We start from the raw sequence: 22,877 nt of genomic DNA, 5'->3' as shown, positions 1-22,877 counted from the left end.
AGAGCAATTTTACAGTTCCAGCATCTACCTGTCCCAGACATAGGGCCACATTTATCAAATGTGCAGAGTGCGTCAGATTAATCAAAACTGGTGCACAGTCTTCATTGATCAGCCCTCAGCCCGGACCATGTTGTTTCCTGCTACTCCCTTTGCCCAAATATTGAGCAAACAAAGACCATGCCACAGGGTATCTGTGCCATGGCATTTTCTATCCCATGGCACATGTCATTTGCAGGCTGTACCACCGATCCATAAAGCAGGAACAAAGCCTTAACAACCGGAGCACCTCATGTACGACCAGGCAATTGAAGATGATTCAGAAAGTTGACGGGCAAATATAATAACGGTTTTTCACTGCGTTTAACCTCGTAATGGAAAATAGGACCCAAAGTGGAAAAGGGCACTTTTTTGCCATCTTAAAAAATATTAAAAAATTCTATAAAAAGTGATTAAAAGGTTGTACAGTCCTAAAAATGATAACATAGAAAATGTCATAGAAAGTCGCAAAAAATGACACCACCCACAGCTATGTACTCCAAAGAAAAAAGTTATTTTAAAACCAGAACAAATTTGGTATCCCCGTAATTGTACCAACCCAAAGAATAAAGTAGACATTTCATTTGGGGCATACGATGAAATCCGTAAAATCCAAGCCCACAAGAATACGTTCTGAATTTGTTTTTTCACCAATCTCACTGCATTTGGAATTTTTTCTGCTTCCCAGTACATGGCATGGAATACTAAATACCATTATTTTGAAGTGTAATTTGTTACACAGAAAATAAGTCAAAACAGAGCTCTGTACATGAAAAATAAAAAAGTTATGGACTTTTGAAGGTGGGGAGTGAAAAATGAAAACACAAAAATGAAAAAGGGCATTGGTGGGGGGTTAAACCACTGTGATGTTAGCCGCATTTCTTAATTTTTACTATTATTTCTTTATTTATTACACCTTTATGCTATATTTTAAGTACTTTTCCTAACCCATTTTGGGCAGGGTAAATGCCTTGTTATTACCACCATTTTGTCAGCCATTTTAAAGCCATTTTTTGGTATTAACATTTGGGTCCCCATTGATTTCAATGGGGTTTGTGTTCCGATGTAACAGGCCAGAGTATACCCCTAGTACAGATTATACCCCAGAATATAAAGTGGCCTGAGTATACCCCATCAGTAACAGAGTGATATCAAGAATTTTCTTAAGTTATCTACTTTTATTATAGATTCAAACACATAATCATCACTGTTATTCCCACATTGAGATTTTCTGATGAAGTTTTGTAGCAGGTGCAGATCCTAATGGGTGAGAACATATAATGGAGAAAAGAAAAAATCCTTCGCCACCATCATGAGATGAGTTGCAGTAACAAACTTCTCTTTATTAAAGATCCATTAAAATGTCCATAAAGATGCAGGAAAAAACATAAGATAATGTGTACACATTATATAATGGAGATGCTTCTTCTCCGTATTTTTTTCACCACTCCTGGTTTGGACATCAAAAATGCTTTCTTTCAAAAACTCATTCTTATCTCGGCATTCACATTGCCATAGACATTTCTTTAGTTACATTTTATTAAAAACATGCCCCTGTGTGTAGATAATTTATCATAAATGTCGTCATTTTGTCCAAGATATTTTGAACAAGATAGTTGTTTGTGGATAAAACAGTTTACAGACATGTGGTGTAAAATTGTGTTTACGTACACACTGTTAAAATCAGTGCAACGGCAACACTATGTAAATACAACATGTAAGCATAGACTAACATCCCGTTCACATTGCGTTTACATAAATGCAAAGTAAGCATAGGCACCCCTCCAAAAAAAAGAAAGGAAACCAAAATTTACGTTTTTTTCCTACATACATTTAAGAGTTAATAAAATCTCATCAATCTCATTACTAAAATGAAGTATTTGTAAAATGCATCTCACGTCGCAGAAAATAAGCCCTTATTTGTCCAAATTTCCCAAAAAATTAAGATTGTATAGCCAATAAAAAAAGTGACAATGCATAATCTGCTCTGAATGGCGCAGCTTCCCTTCAATGCCCTGGCATGTGCCCATACAGCAGGTTACCAATACATATGGGGTATTGTTACACTCAGGAGAAATTGGGTATCGAACTTTGTGGACTGTTTTGGTATTTTATCCACTGAGAATTTGTACATTTTTTTTAAAAACACATTCATTTAGCCAAAAACATTTAAATATCAAAATTGCATCCGATTTTGTTTTATCCCCTGTAAAACAATTAAAGGTTAACAAACTTTATGAAAGTTGTTTTACATACATTAAAGAGTATAGTTTCTATAATGGAGTAATTTATGGGATTTTACTTTTATTTAGGCCTCTTAAAGTGACTTTAAATCTGAGCAGGTCCCGCAAAAGCAGGATTTTGTGTTTTTTTATGAAAATGTGAGAAATCGCACCTAAAATTCAAAGCCCCAATACATCTTACAAAAATGAGAGAATGTATAAAAAACCATGTCCACATAAAGCAGACATTCGGTTGATCTTAGTTATCAAGTTTTTTGCTGTTATGACTATGTATGGAAAAAGTAGAACATTTTCAATTTCAAAAATCGAGACTTTTTTTAAAATTTTCACCAAATATCAGTTTTTTTTCATAAGTAAACGTAACACATACCAACAAAATTTTTCCACTAATGTGGAATACTGAGTGTCACAAGAAAACTATTTCAAAATCACTTTGTTATGTTAAAGCGTTTCGAAGTTATAACCACGTATATGTCACGGGTAGTCCGCCGATCACTGTCTCGGATCGCAGGCAGACCCGTGTCCCTCTGTGTGCCCCTGCGGCTGCCGCTTCCCCAGACTCACCTGTTCTCCAACTGACTGCCGTGCTCGCACATTCCTATGGCGGGTGCATCTCTGCCGCCTGCCCTGACCCTGTGCCTGGACCCGACCACGTGGAACGGCCTAGTGGTACCCCGCCGCAGCAAGACCATCCCGCTTTGCGGTGGGCTCTGGTGAAGACCAGGTGCCACTTAGATTCCAATCCCAGGTGTCGGCTAGTACCACCTCCCGCGTGGTCCAGAGGATCCACTGATCCTGACAACTTATAGTGACACGGGGCAGATTTGAAAAAATGGGTCATGCCAGGAAGGTGTATAGTGGCTTCGGCATTAAGGCATACTCCTTTACCCCGAAACCACTTTTCACACATCACTTATCACACTTTGACGTACTTTCCCACTTTCCCACTTTTCACACATCTGCATCACATCTACAGTAGCAGGATCCATTTTTTGGGCACACAAACTGTGTGGTCAGTTTAACAGCAATGTTAGATTGCGGGGCAAGATATTGATAAATTTCCCAAAAACAGAAAAGGGTCTGAAATTACTCTGAATTCATGAAGCGAAAATCAAACTAGGTAGACTTGCTTTTTTGAAGGTCTAAGTTTGCGACACAAATTGCGCCCAAAAACTTTTGGAGAAACTAGAAGAGAAGGAGATTGGGAATCTCGAGTTGAGGTTCCATTGAGCAGCCAAATAAACTGCAGTGAGTGTCAGAAAGGTGCCAACACGTCATAAATATACTGTACTTGGCACAGCAAGGAATTTAAAAAAAAAATACAAAAAGCTGGCGGAAAGCCATTAATAAATGCATTCCATGGGGTTAAATGTTACTAAATAGCTATATCTATTATATAGTGAATTTAAAAATTAACTACTCCTAATAGCAGAAGTGCTTCATACTTAATAAAGTGAAGCATCATTGACACTAACATTGTGGTTATGTTTCTTTGCCATCTTGATTTATGCATGAAATTTTAAATGCTGTTTTCAAGATTTTGTTGTATGAGTTTAAATCACAATGCCTCAGTTACTTGATAGTATATATTTGGGGGAAAAAAATTTTAAACTTTTTCAGATCACATGTCTAGAAATATTTGAAGTATCTGCAGCTGTTAACATTGCAAGAGTTCCCAACTACATTCCTGAAGTGATTCATACATCTCTGCAGCAGCCACAAATACAACAAGAAAACTAGGGAATGGGTAAAATCTCATGGAATTTAGACTGTTATTAGATTTAATGGGCTTTAATTCACTCCTTAAATCATGAATTCATTTGTTTACATTCTAGTAATAAAAAATGGTCACTTCATTACGTAACCAGGAAAAAGCAGCAATTCATGTATAGAAAGCAGTTAGGAAATTAACTTTTTGAATTGAGCTCTGAAAGTTGGCAGCCAAGAACAGACTGACCCGTTACAGAGTTGGGTTATCGCCTAGGGCCCCTGTCTTTGCATGGGCATTGAGGTAGAATGGTCACAGATAGACAGCATACATAGTCTTAACTAACTTATACATTAATTTAAAAAAGTAGATTATTTATCATCATTATGAAATATGCCATAATAGTATGTCACAGTGGGTGAGTAGTTCGTGCTACTCACCATACTATTACAACCCTGTAATGGCTCTCCCTCAATAGCTGGGGCTATAAACAGTGGTTGTCATCTGTAAATAAAATCTGTAACACCCATGGTCCAAGAAATATATTTAGGGAATCCCACAGCACTCCTGTAAAATATGTGCCTTCATCATCCTCTGTCCATAATGTATTATGCTTATAAGTGTAATTATTTTCCATTCTGTCCTTGCTATTTTGAACACGGGTAGGGTCTTGATTGATTTCTACCTCACACATCTCTCTGTTGATGCTGATATTGTTAACAAACAGTTAATTTGCTGAAATCTTTCCCCACTCTCAATGCTACTTTGATGTCAGAGAACTGACCCAATCCTCTTCTGAACTGGGGCTCTGGTATCTAATAAAAGGGTTTGTTATCTAGTGCTCCTTGCTTGTTATAGCCTTGTACTGAGCTAGCTATTTTTTGTATTCTTGTCTTTTGTATTCTACTATCTTTGACCCTTTGACCGATTCTCTGACTATCCATTTGCATGGAGGCTTTGTACAGCATTGCCCTCTTCGTTTTGATCTGTATTTGATGTCTATCCTTCTCTGGTTTTTTGTCTTGCCTTTATATTCGTGTTTGCATGGAAGTGAAAGTTCTTTATTCTCTTCTTTTTAGACAGCACTTTTTGAAGAAAAGAAGAAACAGGAAAAACAGGGGAGAAAAAGGGGGGACTCAGCCTATTCCCAACAAAATTGAATAGTGTACCCCTGTCTGATTAGAAACACCAAGTAAACTACCCCAAAGAACCATCATTCTATTACATATTGTACTCCTAAAAAGGAGAGAACAAGGCAGGACTCCTCCCTTGATTTTACACTTATCACAACGCACAAGCTCTTTGCTGTGCACTAATTATGATTAGGAGGGTTTTTTGGGTCTTGTGCTTTACCATTTAACCAGTCAATTTTTTCATTCTTACTACAGATCTCCATATTATGTCCGGCATGACTTCTTTTTTCTGTGCACCATTTTTTATGTACCCTGCATCAATTTATATGTTTTTTTTATCATGTACATGTGTTAACATTTAATTTATGTCAATAAAGATTGCAATATTTTATTCCATTCATATTCGTAGTCCGACCTTCATCAGATGAAGATTGTAAAAGATAATTGACCTAAAGAGATGCACAATCTAGTGGAATCTAATGCCATGTAGAGGTTCTCAAAATGTATAGTGTCATAGTGTCATGGAGAAACATGCTGTTGTTCTATGCCTATTTGGCCTATTCTCTTTTAATAATTGTATTTGATGAAAGACCCTGGCTCTCTTCAAACATACTGTGTTTTTGCTGCATTATTCTTGGACTAACCACTTGTGTTAACCTGTTAAATACTGTAGGAAAATCAAAGGGGAGGGAAGCAGGGGAAAGAGAGGGAAGGGAAAGAGAGGAAAATGGGTGATAGTTGAAGGGGAAGAAAAGTAATGACATGCAAAGGGTGGGAAAAGATATTGTCACTGCACTTTAAGATGGTATGGGTATACACATACAGTTACTTTCACTGCAGTAGAAGACAGTATAGGTATACAAACTCAATTACTGTCACTGCTCTTTAAAATGTTATGGGTATATAGACTCCATTACTGTCCTTGCATTGACAAGTGCAATTTTTTAAAACTTCTAGCTGTACCTTATTGTCCCTTTAACAGTCTCCTTACCTACCTACATGTTGTAAAAAGGGAAATTATTAAATTTTACCAATCTCCAGCTGTCCTCTCCTGGCTGTAGTGCTAGGACACTGACCCCACTTCTTATTTAGTGAGGTCACATGTCCCATCTGGCCAATCACTGCCATGCTGGCTACGGGTGTGGTTGCTAAGGGCTAAAAGCTCAGTTATGGACTGCTCAGAAATCCCCTCCCTTCTTTTCTTTTTTTCCTTTTTAAACCTTTTTTAATGTAACTTTTGCTGCTGTGTAAATATGTTGACACAACTATATTGTTCTATTTAGAACTAGGTTTTAAATTTTTTTACCAGGACAGTGACAAGCTGTTTTTATTGGTTCTACAGAACTGATTATAAATATTGAAGGCTGATCTGACTGATACTGTATCTGGAAGAGATGGGATGTTCCCTTGTTTTAGTGGTTTAGTGGTTAGCACTGCAGCCTTGCAGCACTGGGGTCCTGGGTTCAAGTCCCATCCAGGTCAACATCTGTAAAGTGTTTGTATGTTCTCTACGTGTTTGTGTGGGTTTCCTCTGGGTCCTCCAGTTTCCTCTCACACTCCAAAACATAATGGTAGGTTGATTAGATTGTGAGCCCCATGGGGACATGAAATGATTTGGCAAAACTCTGTGTAATCTGTGAGCAATATATAAATAAAGGAATTATTATTATTATAGCTATAGCAGAGTTATAGGGAGCCATGCTACTATTCCTGTCCTTATGTCAAGCAGGTAGTTTGATTGTCATTGCACAGCCGGTGTAGTTGGAAATTTGAAACATAGGCAGGTGAGCATTGTATGGTTCATCACTATCCTCATTTGTAAGATCTTCTGACATTGGGGGACAAATGAAAAAATATTGTAAGGTTTATTGTACATAAAATATTAACCTATTTTAAAAGTTAATTGTTTGCAATTTACCGTATAAATTAGCACAATATTAGGTATTCAGTCTGACGTATACAAATGAGGTTATACCAGAGGCTTCACTAGGGGGAACAAAATAAATACAAGCGAAATCTTAACTTAGGTACACTAATGTTAGCAACATACATGGCCATAAAGTGCTCAACACAGTGCTCCAAAGACCTTTTTAAGTGGTGAAAATATGTGTGACTTAAAGAGGACCTGTCACCCAAAATTTTGGCACTAGGAGCTGCTTACTAAAGAATCAGAGTGATAGCGTTACCGGAAACCTCCAGTAACGCTATCTAACACTGCGGCAGGGTACAGTGTAATCTAGACCAGTGTCTGGGGGGAAGGGGAGGGTGCGGGCGAGGGATTTAGTTTAGTGTAGTGTTGCGTGTATTTGTTATTATATATATATATAAAAATAAAAAAAAGTTTGTGGGGTGGTTTGTTATTAGAGGGTGTGGGGTGGGTTTATGTATATTTATGGTCATTTATGTTTATTTGTGGGTGTGGCTTGTCATTGTTTATTGGTTTGGTTTAGGTTGTGATAATCGGTTGGGTGGGGGTTGTGGTATTTGGTGTTTAATCATTTCGGTGTATTTTAAGTTATTGTTTTTTGCTAGGTGTGAATGGGGCTGGACCAGCAGGTAAGATATTGTATGTATTGTATATTATGTTTTGTTTGTATTGTTATGTTTTTTACTTTTATATAAAATAAAAGATCTACAGTGTAATCGTCAGCAGTCATCGCCACCCTATGGAGCGAGCGGGGCAGTCCAGGGAAGAGGCAGCACCTCAATGATTACACTGTACCCTGCCGCAGTGTTAGATAGCGTTACCGGAGGTTTCTGGTAACGCTATCCTTCTAACACTGCAGCGTTTGTTCAAGCACTAGGAGCTGCTTACACTAGTAAGCAGCTCCTAGTGCCGACATTTTGGGTGACAGCTCCACTGTAAAGGAGAGGCATCTGGCTGTAGTCAATTCCTTTTCCTGACTTTTATCTGGTCCAGGCTGCAGCAGTTGGTGCCACACATTTCCCTCTGGACCTCAAAGATCAGAAAGCTACGCCTGATGTTCTATACACAAGCATAGTTATTGGTCTGAAGTCTTGTATATTTAATGCCCGTTGTTGTGATTTGCTTATTGACTAGAATCAGAAATAGTTGGAAAAGAACAGCACTATGACAATGGATCTTTGAACATAGCAGTACTGTGCAATGCCAATGGATCCAAGATTAGAATAGTAGTTTCCCGAATATGCAGGATAAATGTAGCAGTATTATGCAGTGCCCATATAAATAAAATTACTGAAATTGGCACTGACAGGGAGCACCCCTAAGTCTTAGGGACCGGACATCTGCCCTTTTTTCTGTCCCACTATGTCTGTGGATCACACATGTCCTTTTATACAACCAATAATCCTGTAGATGCTACATAAAAGTCAAACATGGGAAGATCTCTTTAATCTGTTATACAAATGTTATTAATGTTTATTCCCAGGAACACAGTAGTATCAGGAGCAGACAGAACAGTTAACATGATGAATTTCTTGACACTAGAACCAATTGTCTTTGAAATACTTTGATGAATTATGAAGCACTTGCTTCTTGTCCACACATAATGGATCTCTTTATCTACATCAACAGGGATTTTGTTTTCTTACGTATCTTGCTGCAAGCGCTACACATTTCCCTGCCGTCTTAAATGTGAACCTTCCTCCATTTAAATTAAAACCAGAAAGGAAGATGTCAGGACAGTTACACAGACAAGTATATATTTTTCTTTAGAAAAATAAACACTGAAGAGCAAAGATAACATAGGCATAATGTAGAAACATCATCAGATTTGTTTGATTTATGGATGTAACCCGGCAGATAAAAGCATACCCGTACAGCGCGCGCTATGCTGTTTGGTATTGCAACCACTGATTACTCTGACTTTTCCATTCCCATCCATGTTGTTCCTCTCAATAACATGCTGTATGTCTCTACAATAACATACAAATGGGGCCCAATCACAGTTTATATGAACTTGTAATAACACCAAATGTAAAAGTTGAAAAAGGTATGGTATAATAGATTATGTAATTGGAACAATTTGTGAATTAACGATTTACAGAAGTTTTTTATTTCAGTTTACTTTTGTAAATTTATTTTAAGTTAGACTTAAATATAGCACAAATAGTAAAATAGTTGTACCAGCAAATCAAATTATGACCTAGTCACAGAATAAGCCCTCATTTGCTGATTGGTGGAGGTCTGACTGCTGGTACGTTGAACCTATCCTGAAAATGAGGATCCTCAGACTTGCGGAGCTGCAAGTTGTTTTACTCTCCATGGGACTGACAAAGATATTTCTATTGGCTACCTCCATCAGTCCCATGGAAAATGGAAAGGATAACATTCTAATCGATGAGGGAATGACTACTAAGAGGCCTTCTAACCACAAGAATAGTAGCCATATTGCTGCTTCATAAGGAGCAAGTATAAGCTTTCTGCTTCATTCATTGGACTTGTTTTCCTTAAATTCTATCCATTAGGGTTATTTTTACTGTTGAATTGATTGGACCCCCACCGACCAGAATGCTTTCCTATATCCTGTGGATCGGTGACAACCCCTTTGATGACCAAATTTTTTTTGCTATTTTGCCTTGTAGCATGACAAAAGCCAAAAACCTATATAAGCTTGGGTGCCTAACTTTACCACAAAAACTGGGAAAATCGATTGACTTGAGTATAAGCCTAGAGTGGGAAACTCAGCCTCCACCCAGTATATAACTATTCAGCCCCCTGCCCTCCAGTATATAGCTACCCAGCCTCCTGCCTCCCACCTAGTATATAACTAGCCAGCCCTGCCCCAGTGTATATTCAACCAACCCATAGTGTATATGTCCCCAGTATATAGCCAGCAAGTGGGGGGCATCAGAAGGGTGAGTATTCAGTTTATTTTTTTTCACAATTTCCATGACTATTCTTCACAGCTGATTGTGTGTTTCCCTGGCCACAGTATAATGTCAGAGCAGCAGACTGCTTTCATCAATAGCCTAGAAAAAGTGGACTCTGATGATGGTGCTTTCCATTTTTTCCTTGTCCGGTTATAGCACTTCAGATGGCCTACATGTTCATTCAGTGTTAGTTTTGTGGTCCTGTGTTTTCCTGGGAGAAAAATAAAAACAAATTGGCATATAGATAACGGAGGATGACGTTTAAAAGTAAAGTTAATTACTCCATTGCACCCTCAAATGAGCGTATTAGCGGCTACCTTGCCCTGCGTTCCTATCCTCAGAGGAGAGGCCATAACCAGGCACCACCCTGACAGCAACCTTTCGCTGATGTAGGAGCCCTTCCTAGAGGTCTGGTCCCTCTCTCAGAAAAATTCAACAGTTGTTACCAAAAGTGGATAATAATTATCTTTGCATTTTGTTACATATATGCACTTTTAATGAAAGCTCTGAGGTTAAACTAGAATCAACTGTTAAAGATAGGTATGGGCATTGTTTAATTTGTAGTGTCATTTGTGCAGCTGGCTGTCCACTAAAACAAGAAGTGGCCTGTGGTGCCTCTTTTTCTTGTGGCTTAGTGGTCATAATAATTTAAAATGTTTATTTTACAGATTACGTTTTAGAAATTCTCACTGAATTGGATTTTTGGTTTAAGTAAATCAGTGAATGGGTGGTAGGAGAACTTACACTCCACACAGTGACCCCCTCCGCTTTCATATGGGATTTATTTCAAAATAAATTGAATACTGTAAATTTTCACTGTGGCATCAGTGGGTAGTGAGAGTGAGAAAGAGGGTAACGGGAGCTCAGGGGGGGGGGGGCATATAAGCTGCCTTTTCATATCCTATTGGCTTAACAATTACTACTTTTGAAAGGAAGGTAGTGCAATTTTTTAACATTTAGAAAGTATCATAGAATATTTTCTTTAATATAGTGAAACAGAGTATAAGAATAGAAGAGGAAATGATCAAACAATCTGTGTTTAATAACCCTGCTATCAGAATGAGGTCCAAAAAGAGGGCCAGGTATGTACACAAATTGTACTGATTCATAAGAGTACTGTGAAAACAAATACAGAAGCTTACTGCTACAAACATGAGACACATGACAACCCAAAATGCAACACAATTTGTAAACATAAGTCTTAAGCTGAGCTTACTGTGCTCAGACATTCATAGTGAACTTAGTAAACTGGTGTCTGCCTTTGTGTTTATGCAATAAGGAAATAAATACAGCTGCAATAATAACTTCCTATTCATTATTATATGTTTAGCTTTCATTCTTTCTTCATAGTAATAGACATTGCTGGCCTACCTTGCATGAAAGTGTCGCCAATGAAGGTCGACAGCCTTCTATAATGTCCCCTTATGGAAGTAAATGCATAAGACACCAGGCTGTACCTGTATTTGTTAGTACCGTATTTTTCTTATTTTTCGGCGCACCGGACTATAAGGCGCACCTCTAATAAATGCCTGCTATGACATCTAGGTTCATATATAAGGCACACTGGAGTATAAGGCTCAGGATCAAAAGCAGCACCTAAAAATGACCAGCAGGTGGCAGACCTGTGCACAGTTCAAGCCAGCTACACTTCCCGGGAAACTTGTCTTCAGCGTGTCAGAGAGCTCCGATCTCAGAGGTATGGCTGCTGGGGGTTAATGCAGGGTGATGCAGCAGGGGTTAAGCAGTCTCCCTCTGCACCTTCTCCTTCCCTCCTCAGCTAGGGTGTTATTCCTGTGGGCAGGGGTGTACCAAGCCTGTCTGCTGCCTGAGGCGAGCCATAGAGAGACGCCCCCCCCCCCCCGCCCATATATGTAATATTTCAGGGAGTGTCAGGACCAGATCCATCATATTGGTTTGGTGTGAAAATAAAGCAATGCAAAAATGCATACAGAGTACCGCCCTGTAGTATTTAATGCATACAGCATGCCGCCATGTAGTATAAAATGCATACAGCGTATCGCCATGTAGTATAAAATGCATACAGCATACCACCATGTAGTATAAAATGCATACAGCATACCACCATGTAGTATAAAATGCATACAGCATACCACCATGTAGTATAAAATGCATACAGCATACCGCCATGTAGTATAAAATGCATACAGCATACCGCCCTGTAGTATTTAATGCATACAGCATGCCGCCATGTAGTATAAAATGCATACAGCATACCACCATGTAGTATAAAATGCATACAGCATACCACCATGTAGTATAAAATGCATACAGCATACCGCCATGTAGTATTAAATGCATACAGAATATTGCCATGTGGTATAAAATACATACAGCGTCCCCCCATGTAGTATAAAATGCATACAGCATCCCCCCCATGTAGTATAAAATACATACATCATATTGCTATGTAGTGTAAAATGCATACAGCGTATACGGCATGTAGTAAAAAATACATACAGAATATTGCCATGTAGTATAAAATGCATACAGCGTATCGCCATGTAGTGTAAAATACATACAGTGTACCACCATGTAGTATAAAATGTATACAGCATATCGCCATGTGGTATAAAATGCATACAGAATATCGCCATGTACTATATAATGCATACAGAATATCGCCATGTAGTATAAAATGTATACAGCATATCGCCATGTGGTATAAAATGCATACAGCATATCGCCATGTAGTATAACATGCATACAGAATATCGCCATGTACTATATAATGCATACAGAATATCGCCATGTAGTATAAAATGTATACAGCATATCGCCATGTGGTATAAAATGCATACAGCATATCGCCATGTAGTATAACATGCATACAGAATATCGCCATGTACTATATAATGCATACAGCATATCGCCATGTAGTATAAAATGAATACAACGTACCACCATGTAGAATAAAATGGATACAGCTTACTACCATGTAGTATAAAATACATACAGCATATCGCCACATAGTATAAAATGCATGTAGTGTATCGCCATGTAGAATAAACCGCATACAACGTGCCACCATGTAGTATAAAATGCATACAGAATACATATATACACAAATAAACACGTACATATACACATACACATCACATACATATACACATTACATACACAAATCACATAAATATACACATTACATACACAAATCACATACATGTACACATATACACACATACATGTACACAAACATATACATATATACATTATATACACACATCACATACATATACACATATACACACATACATAGACACATCACATACATAGACACATATATATACATTACATACACACATCACATACATATAAACAGATAAACTTACTTTATTTTCTTGTATTTTCCAGGAAGGTTCTCCAGGAGCGGGGGAGGGGGGGCTTGGGCGTACAAGGGGGGGGGGGGAGCCGAGCGGAGGAGAGGGGGGGGGGGAGCAGAGCGGAGCGGAGGAGGCCGGGAGCGGAGCAGAGTGGAGGAGAAGGGGGGGCCGAGCGGAGGAGGGGGGGAGCGGAGCAGAGTGGAGGAGAAGGGGGGGCCGAGCGGAGGAGGCCGGGAGCGGAGCAGAGTGGAGGAGAAGGGGGGGGGGCGAGCGGAGGAGGCCTGGAGCGGAGCAGAGTGGAGAAGAAGGGGGGGCCGAGCGGAGGAGGGGGGGAGCGGAGCGGAGGAGGCCGGGAGCGGAGCAGAGTGGAGGAGAAGGGGGGGCCGAGCGGAGGAGGGGGGCCGAGCGGAGGAGGGGGGCCGAGCGGAGCGGAGGAGGCCGGGAGCGGAGCAGAGTGGAGGAGAAGGGGGGGCCGAGCGGAGGAGGCCGGGAGCGGAGCAGAGTGGAGGAGAGGGGGAGGACTGAGCGGAGGAGGACGGAGCGGAGCATAGTGGAGGAAGCGGAGATGAAAGGGACAGAAGGAGCGGAGCAGAGTGGAGGAGAGGGGGGGCGGAGCAGAGGAGGGGGAGAGCGGATATGAACGGGACAGAGGGAGCGGAACGGAGCAGAGTGGAGGAGAGGTGGGGAGCGGCGCGGAACAGAGCAGAGGAGGGGGAGAGCGGGGGGGGGGGGTGCCAGCCTGGGATGGTGGTCAGGTGGACGGCAGGACAGGCCGGCGGGCGGCAGCAAGGTCCGGTTGGCGGCAGCACGGGTGGAGGTTCCAGCGGCAGCATAGGCAGACTGGCGGGTGGTAGCATGGACGGCCGGGCGCACAATGCCGCCCCTCGTCCAGCAGGTGGCGCGCCGCCTGAGGCGAGATTCTCAACTCGCCTCATGGCAGGTGCGCCCCTGCCTGTGGGGTTCCCTGTGGCTCCTTCTCTTTCCCCTGTTATAGGGCTGTCAGGTATGGGGGATTGTTTACTGATGATGATGATTGCCTCATGGTCTGCACTATGGCAGCTACGGTCTCTCCCTGCTAGGGGAGGGCAGGATGGGCACAATGGTGGTCCTGGTGCCAGGGCACTTTAGGAGCTAGGGACCCTGTATACTGTGTGGGAAGGTGCAGGAAATTTCTGGGGATGGAGCTATTAAACACTGGTAAATGTACAGTACATCTTGTCTTTAGCACATTTCTGTATAAGTTAATATATAAAGTGCACCGGCCTAAAAGGCGCACCTTTGATTTCTGAGAAAATTAAAGGATTTTTGGTGCGCCTTATAGGCCGAAAAATACGGTATGTAGAAATCAGATAAAACCTTTCAAAATGTGGACATTTGTTTTCCTCTGTCTGGTCTCATTATAGACGGCACTCCTGGACCCCAGCCTCTTATCTTCATGCTAATATGGAGACCAGAATGACAAAAGGAAATCATATGATATTTAGGTCTGATGTCCAGTACAACCATATGGTTATCTGTCCATGAATTTATGCACATATAAACAGTAACATTAGCCACACTGCACTCCTGTGATACCTACCAACAAGTTCCTAATACACATATTTAGCCAAGTATTAGCTAAGTATATGTGTTCTCAATTGCATCAGGTATGTAAGCTACTGTTATACCCCCGATGGAAGCTAATCTTCAAAAGATTAAGAGGATAAAAGCATGTAAAAATACAGCAGACCCAGCCCTTCTCGATCCCTCAGGTAGGTAGATCACAGAAATGTAGGTTGCTAGTCCCTGTTAATATTGTTACATTTTGGTGACTTAGTATATGAGTACATCTTATTTTTTCAGCCTTCTTACATTGAATAGCAAGACACCAACCCGAGCACACAGCCCAACAACCAACAGGACGTAGAGCCAATGAACAAACATGCTTGTCAAAAGCAAACTACCCGATGTATACAATGAGATGTCAGCAAGTTGCATAATGTTCAACTGTTGCTGTCATGAAGAAAATGCTGAATTGATCACACGTTGAAGAAGACATGACCACTGGGCCCAGGAAGTTTGTGAACTGTTCAAAGGGAGCTGTGGATAAAGTGTACCATGATAAGATGAATAGAACAAATTGAACTACATGACATGGACACTGTGGGGCACCATGTGTCATCAATTGTAAATGGTGAATCTTCACTGTTAAGGTTGGTAATGTCAATGCTACTATTGATCAACATTTTCAACTACTGGAACTACCATCACACTCTTGTCTGTAATCGTTGGATTCATTGCATTCTGCATATCTCCAGCTATCTCTAGAACACTGATTGTAGCCATAGAACAAGGGGTTTAGAGATGGATGTGTCTCCTTCTCTTTCAACTCTTCGCTTCTTTTTTTATTAATTCCCAATCAACTTCTTATGTTTATATTTCCAACGCCATGGAGAATCGTGACTCATTGTATAGTCACTAATATGACATCAGCAGAATTTCAGATCTTTATTTAATTCGGTAACTATATGTCTTGATAAGTAAATGTAGTTAAGCTGATCTCCAGTATTACATCAATCTCCAGTATTTTAATACTCACTGTAAAAAAATGTACTAATCTCAATGGTAAAAGCATAGCGCAATGATCATCGAGAATGGGTCTGAAGACTGTCTCCAAGTCTCATCATGTTTTATTCTGCCAGGAGCACAGGTGTATTCAGCACTGCCTGCAGCGTCCTGACTCATCAGCCATTGGCATCAATGTCATACTAATCTAGAAGGAAATTCATTGTTGGTAAAATCTGACAAGAGGAATAAGAAGACATCTTCATGGTATTATTGTGGACAAATTGATTCTTGGGTGTGTTAAGAATTCACAGATTTATGTACTCACCTTTGTCTACAGTTATAAATGTCATCCTCAGTGTTGTTCCTCACCACTTTTGACAGTTCTGACCACTCCTTTTAAGCAAACAGTTTTCTCATTGATGTCTGTAATGTTAAAATTAAGATCAGGTCTTTTCTTTTGTTATACAATATTTGTACATAGTCACTCACTATGGATTACAACTGCATTTATGTCTTCTGTAAATGAAACTGAATGGAACAATGCTGTAATACCCTCCACAGCCACTACTATGTAGATGGCATGAAGTGTAAACAATGAAGAGCTTCTATTGCATGACCCAGCTTATTTAGAGTATATCTAAAGTAGACCACCAGCTAATTTGTTTATTTATCCTAAGTATAAGGGTGAGAATAGATGGTGCGTCCTTGAGATGGCCGTGATACAGTTGAGCTAAAGCCGATCATCGTGGTGGCAATAATTCATGACAAAATTATTTTTTTTTCAGGCTAAGAGTACATGAAAATGTCACTAAAAATAATTTTGTTATGAAGAACAACCGACTTACAGGCAACCCCTAGTTACAAACGGCCCTCTGGATGTTGCTAATTCACTGTACTTTAGTCCCAGACTACAATGATCAGGTTTTAAAATCCAATTGTCACAAAGACCAAAAATAATTACAATTATAAAATAAACAGTTCCGACTTACATATAAATTCAACTTAAGAACAAACCTAAAGAACCTATCTTGTATGTAACCCAGGGACTGCCTGTATATACCAAGCTCCAGGCTTCTCTGCAGTCATTTTAACCTTGGACCCTGTGTATAAGATGGCGGCTGATGGCTGGTTCATACAGAAGAATTTTTATTTATTAAATTATTTTATTCTGTTCCCTTATAAAGAATGGCTGGACCATTATACAAGCTCTTTTACCTCTTGTGTAACCCCCTTCACCCTCATCCGGCAGTTTGGGGGGCAGCCAGGGGGCGGGAGCAGCCGGAGTTTGGGCAGGGGGGAAGGTATTGCCAGAATTACGGAGTTCAGGAGGGTGGGCGGGTGGGGACATGGACCAAATAAAAAATAAATAAATAAACTCACTTCAGGCTCCGCACTCCTCCTGGCTTCTGCTCTTCTGCACATGGAGTAACTCGCCCAGCACTGGCAGCGTAATGATGTCGTTATGCTTCCAGCGCTGGGATGCTTACTTTCCATCCTCTGCGCTGCTGCAGTGATCAGTGTAACAAAGCAGGAAGTGTCAGTGCGCGTCACTTCCTGCTCTGTCATGGCTTTTAGCAGAATCAGAGCGCAGCTTAAAGCTGAGTTAAACTCGAAGAACCCGCTCACCGAGGAGTGGACACCATCACCAAAGACGAGAGTGGACACAGGCGACAGAGGTTTTAGTGACTGCAATTGTTACGCCACTGTCCCTTTCAGAGGTACCTTCCAGTTGGTATGCACATTCAGTAACTACAAGTCCTCATCGATAGACATATTAGAGGGTTGAGGATAGGGGTCCACAAAACTTTAAAGGTTAAGACAGACTTTATCGATAGAACAGCATATAAGCTTATTATCCCCAAAAACCACTTGTGCCTAAGTAATGTTAAAATAATATCACTAACCATATTAAGTCACCTGGTATCTGGTATCTTGTAGATAATGTAGCTGCCAATACCTATATGTAATGTTTGAGGTCCTCAATATGATGCCACAGGCCTGGTTTTGAATTCAATGTGTACAATCTTAATCATATATTTAAATGATCTATTGTTTTGTGTTGCTTGTTGCATAATGGTATACCTTGAAATCTTTATTAATTTGACCCATTTCGGATTCCTCCTTTTTTCCTATTATTGTACCAAAACAACAAAAACTTTTTAATCCAAAAAATGTTCCTTCTCATTTTATTTTTCCAGCAGGTGTCAAAAACATAACAAATAACAACCCGAACATTTGTAAATGCATTCAATGTCAGCCAAATTATAGCGGTACTTGAATCACACTATCACAAATTCTCACAGTTCTTGATGTACAATTTTGTGGGTGGTCTAACATGATTTGGAAAATAATGCTTCAACAGCAATTTGCAGCCCGAAGAGTCAGATATCCAGATGTGTCAATAATCATTGAAAATTACAAACAGATGGAAGGCCTTGTTGTTGATGAAATGAAACTGATTTCTTCTCTGTCTTGTTCTCTCGCACAGACAAGTCATGCTTTATGTATTTCCCTCAGAGTATTAAGGTCTCCACTTAAGTTCAGCCAAATAGAAGAGCATTTTTTACATGTACCCATCCTTAATTTAATTCATGTGCTCCTGTTTTTGTCCCAAGTACAGATGTAAGGTATTCAGTGATAACAGAAACATGTCTTGTGAGTACTGTAAAACACTATTCCAAAAGCTTCAAATATGTAAAACACATACACTTAATTAGTAAAACAATAGATTCATTCATCTGAAGCAAATCTACAAGGACCAAAAAGTAGGAGGAACTATGTCCTCCCAAGCAAACTCAATCCTGGCAAGAATAAGTGTGGAATTACATATTGTCCCAATTATCTTTTCCTCCTCCAGCTCATATTTAGACACTCTGTAGGTGGATTATTTATTTACATTAGGATACATTCTTTTTCTAAGCTGATTTAGGATAGACACATGAGTGTTGGAAAGTGGCGTCGAGGCACATTTAGGTGTTGTGAAATTTAATGTACCGTACATATAATAATAGCAAAGTTTGTTTTTTATAAACATATAGAGAAATAACTATATATTAAGGTGTCAAACATTTTTTTGAGATCTTCATGATTAAGAGATGAATTGCATCCAGCTATTAGTAGGCGCAATCCCAAGAGGTTTCTTGTGCCAGTATTAAAATCAATGGAAGAAAGCCAGCACCATGTATAATTTCATTAAATATTCATGGGTGAAAAAGAGGATTTTCTTTAACGACTGCAATCAGTAGCAGATTATAGGACAGACAGCTTGGTCAGCATCCTGGGGCCCATAGGCAAACAAACTGCCTACCAAATTTGATACTGCCTGTCAAAATAGAAACCCGGAGATGCTAGGCCCCAATGCAAAATCTGTACTATTGGGTCCATGTAAGGGGATCATTTACAATACCTTGTTAGCCTCCTCCTATGGGGAAAAGGAAGTTATTTGGTCCTTAAAGGGGTATTCTCGTCTGGGCATTCACATTCAGTTTCACTAATCTTCCATATATAAACATTTCTTCAATTGGATGTTATTAAAAAAAATGTTCCTGTGTGAAGATAATTTCCTATAAACATAGCCATGTTGTCCCTTAGAAATGAGAAAGCTTCCTCGGTTACGACCACGTCACACTCTGGCAGCGGTGGCCAGACATGCGCTATAGAGTCCTGCCTGACCACCAGGATTCAGCAATCAAGACTACAGTACGGGTGTAGGACATGCAGTAACTCCTGGACATTTCATATACAAAACCTTTTTGTTTATCTGTGCAATCTCTCCAGCAGAGGTGGCCGTATCCGGGGAAGCCATCTCAATTCTAAGGGATAAAATGACTACATTTATGAGAAATTATCTTCACACAGGGACATTTTTTTTAATAACATCTAATTATAGAAATGATTGATTTGTAAAGCGCTACGGAATTTGATGGCGCTATATAAATAAAGATTATTATTATTATTATTATTATTATTATATATGGCAGATTTATCAAACTGAATGTAAATGCCCAGACGAGAATACCCCTTTAAGGCTTCTGAATCTGGGTTTGACTGGACCCTCTGCACCCTGTTGAGACTGTAAGGACAATACCCTCCAGCCACAAAAGCACCTTGAGGACCGCTAAAAGGTCCACCAAAGGTCCCTTTAATGCAATGCTGAACCAGAACGACTCTGTTTATGTACCTATATAAATCGACTTAACTTGCATATGGTGAAATTGATGAAAAAAACCCAGTTGTGCCATTTTTTGTGGGTTCTGTTTGTACAGCTTTTTCATTTTGGACTTCAAATGACACCTACCCTTTATTCCTTGTGTCAGTATGATGAAGTATGATGAAGATACAAAATTTATATAGGTTTTATTATGTTTTTATACATTTAAAAAATGTAGATCTGTTATACAAAAAAGTATTAATTCCGCCATATTCTGGAGCCAATAACTTTTTTACACTTCCAACCTTTTCAAAAGGGATTTGTGTGGACTTTGCTATGTATGAAGAGGACTTGATTGCACCCTAACTTTGGTATCATGGATCATGCAGGTGTTAACTCCTTAAATGCCGGCATACACGCCACCTACCTACTACCATTTTCTCAGAGGTTTTCACTCCCTGGTGACATCACAGAGAGCAAAGATCTCTGGGAAAATGGCACATCACCATTGAAATACAGGCGCCAGCTTTGACGAATGTGGGTGTTAATTAGCAAGAGTTCAAATTCGGTCTCTGGACCTGATCCTAAACATAATTGCCAAAGGATTACATGTCTGAAGAGTGATAAAAGTATCCCATTTTTAGCAATGCTTTACAGCCGTGATGATTCATTCATGTATTCCAAAGTCCGACATACCCTACGTACTACATAATTTTTTTATACAGCATTCACAGAGCACTATACCCATACCAATATCTATTAAGATATTTTCCATTTAAGCAAAGAAGGGTAGGGTGCAAAGAAGAAAATATGTCTTGCTATTATTACTGGGAACTTCTAATGGGCGTTTCATAGCACACAAACTAATCTGTTGTCAGGGAAACAACATTTGCTAGTGTTATGGCTTGATTTTTCATATATTTTTTGTCATAGATCTATATCTGTTATTCATACTCAATTGATGAGTTCAATGGGACAACTAACATGTAACTTCACTGTAAAAACATGCGCTTGTAAAGGATATTGAAATGGTTGGTAACTTTTTTTTACATAAATGCATATGTTTTTGGAATCGTATAATATTTTAAGTTAATCATTAAAAAATATAGTAAAATTCTCTAAAAGACAGATACTTCAGAAGACTTTTTACCTAGACTAGATTTGATATTCAGTTTAGTCATAAACTAACTACCTTTTCAAAATACCATTTTAAAATGCTTTTTGGGTAGTTGTTTCAAAGCAGTTTAGAAAATGATATGTTCCATATAGCAAAATTCAATTCACCTTTGTTAGTACAAAAATATATACATATAAATAAGACTGACACCAGAACAAATGATTAATAACTATTTTAAAAAAGGGGGTAACATGTACCCAAACAGCAATCTGAAGGAAACTGTGGCACCAAATAATGCTTAAAGAGAACCCGTCATGCAAAATAACCCCCCTAAACTAAATATATTTTCATAAACTGCCATTAGAGAGCATTGCCTCTATCCCTTCATTGTCCCTCTACATGGCTGTAAACCTAAGCAATGAGGTCCTAAAGCTGTATGCAAATGACCTGTGAAATGTCCAATGAAGCATTAGCATATTCAAGCTGTCCACTCTATTCATGAGTGGAAGGCACAGCCACACCCCCAGTGCATGACTGACAGCCTGTATAATGATGTGAGGCTGTATAATGATGTGCATCCTGGTGCTGGCGCCCCCTGCAGCCTGTGTGTGCATGTGTGTGTGTTTAGGAGAGATACAGCAGCTCCAGGCAGCAGCCATGTTACAGCAGAACATGTCAGATTCATGTGTAGCTGATGTCTGTGTCTCTCACCTGTATATTAGGAGGATGCAGCATGTCAGCAGATGCAGCACACACACTAGCCATGCTTTACTATACATTACACACAGACATGAGCAGGGGGAGGAGAGGGGAGGGGTAACAGGGTGACATCACTGCCTCTGACCATGTGACCAGCCTCATTTAAATAATAAAGAATAGATGATTTTACAATGAATAATGTATGAAATAACTAGATAAAGGCTGGGATGGGATCCTTGTGAGCTGCTCCAACAGGTAGAGGTGACAGGACTAGTGGCAGAGACCTGATGACAGGTGTCCTTTAAACAGACAATTTGTACAACCCCAAACCTTAGGCAATGTGATAAAGCAGAGAATAAGGACATATGACTATAAATGGTTAAATGAAAATATGCATGGTAGGACAAGCATACATACGAGACTGCAATACTAAAATATGAATATCTAAATGCCAATCAAAAGTCTAGTTACTTGAATGTTGAGGCCAAGTAAATGAATAGGGTCAGAAAATACCTATAATCCCGTAGTGAAAAGTTCAATTGTCCACCAAAACCAAACCCCTTTAACTAGAGAATTAGTTACACAAAATGAATGGAAAATACTTGTCAGGATCAGTGGTAGTGGATCCTCTGTATTACCGTGGACGATGACGTAAACCGACACCTGAGACCGGAGTCTAAGTGGTACCCGGTTTTCACCAGAGCCCGCTGCAAAGCAGGTTGGACTTGTTGCGGCATGGTGGCACTCAAAGCGTAGTACAAAATCATCAGGCAAACTCGCGGTCAAGGACAGGCAGGAGGTTGAGACAGGATCAAAGTTGGGGACGTAGCGATAGGTCAGGACAGGCAGCATGGGATCGGAGTCAGGAACGGAATCAAGGTCACAATGGGAAATCAGGACAATCACATAGTGCATGGAACAAATATTTCCCTTGGGCATAGAAGCACAAAGATCCAACAGGGGACACAGGAAGGGGCTGGGAATTCATCAGGGAAGGCGGCAGACCAGTAGCAATTATCTGGCCCCTTAAATCTTTGCGAGACGGGAAT

This window comes from Engystomops pustulosus, chromosome 2 (genome assembly GCF_040894005.1).
Source record: "Engystomops pustulosus chromosome 2, aEngPut4.maternal, whole genome shotgun sequence".
Taxonomy (NCBI): domain Eukaryota; kingdom Metazoa; phylum Chordata; class Amphibia; order Anura; family Leptodactylidae; genus Engystomops; species Engystomops pustulosus.
The sequence above is the reverse complement of the archived record's forward strand: the minus strand, read 5'-3'. Positions refer to the sequence as shown.